A 1668-nucleotide genomic window follows, 5' to 3' on the forward strand; every position below is an offset into this window, starting at 1 on the left:
GAAATATTAATAATTCGAATAGACTAATATATATATATATGACTATTGAACTGATTCACTTTAAAAATTTTAATAGTTATAATTACTGCAAATTTGTCAATAGTATATTCTCAAGATGAACATAATACTAGAGTTTCTTTGACTTGTGACTATCATAATAATTAATAATATATTTATCATACTTTGATTCTAGACATCTAATGTTAGAATGCTAGTTAAATGGATATTGGGTATCATTTAAATACTTATAGAATTAGCGATTAGCCAACAAAAAATTCATCAACTAACTCTCGACACAGAGTTTGAACTCTATAATTATAATAATTGATATGAACAAAATCTTAGCTAAGGACGAGATTAAATGAATGAAAAAATGAATTTCTTAGGTCATTCATAATTCATTATAACAATGGTAACAAGTTAGAATTTGACAATTAAACTATGATCTAAGGGTTAACTAAGAGTTAGAAAGATGAAAGGAATGCTACTTTGTTCTTATTGGGTTCTTAGTAAAAATATATTAATTCATACTATCGGGTCGTTAAGGAGGGTTGTTAGACGCTAATTTTAATTAATAAATTTAGTATGACTAATTTACTACTTGCTTAGTGTTGAACTTATGGGATCACACATTAACGGATGTTCTAATCTTTATTAAAGAATTATTTAATTATTATTTTAATTTGATCAATAAATAATTATAATCATTCAAATAGAATATTATAATATTCTTTTTTATCATCATTATAAAAAAATAATAAATAAATGTATTGATGTATCAATGGTTGATTTTATACCTCTGGAGCTTGTACTTGTTCTCCAGATTATCGATTTTGTTCTTGTACTATTGTTATGTAGGACATTTTGTTAATTATTTAATTTTGACCTCACCGTGGAACTAAATTGATGCTAAATGAAACTTTTTTGGATTCAAATAGAACACTTTAAACTTTAAGGACCAAAACAGAATTACGCCCAAACCTAGGGGACCAATTTAGTACTTTACCCTTCAATTTAAAATGAGATAAGATAACACTAGGAATAATTTACATGTTATATTTCGTTGGATATTGATATTTGAGATTGTGTTCTCATGTCACTTCACTTTATTGTGTTGAGCTCGTTTATTCAAAAAAAATGAGATAAGATAAGATTCATGTTTGAAATAAGATAAAATTTAAATTTAAAATTAATAACAAATCTCATACTATATATATGTACAATAAGAGTAGAAAAAATATATATACCACCATACAAAAATTTTATTCTTTTATCCCTACATACACAAATATATGTAAGCATAATTAAAATAAAAAATTATGGCGTGCAAAAAGTTAAAAAAAAATTTTTTTAATTTAGATCGGATATTTATTAGTCAAAGAGTTAACAATAAAAATTAATGTCAATATGACTATACATAACGCTTTTGTACTATTAAAAAAATTATTTTTATTAATTTATTCAAATATTTGAATTTGATTTATGTTATTAAAATAAAATTTAAATACAAAATAAATTTTTAAGTTTATTTTATTATTTTCGTTGCCTATTATGATGACATTTTTATCCTGCAATTAAGAAATTTTAGCCGGACGATATCTCTTTTTTTTACGGCATATATGTACACTCTGAAGAATTTGTTATATCAAAGACCACATGTGACATGTG

The sequence above is a fragment of the Arachis ipaensis genome, chromosome B02, assembly GCF_000816755.2.
Source record: "Arachis ipaensis cultivar K30076 chromosome B02, Araip1.1, whole genome shotgun sequence".
NCBI classification, from domain to species: Eukaryota; Viridiplantae; Streptophyta; class Magnoliopsida; order Fabales; family Fabaceae; genus Arachis; species Arachis ipaensis.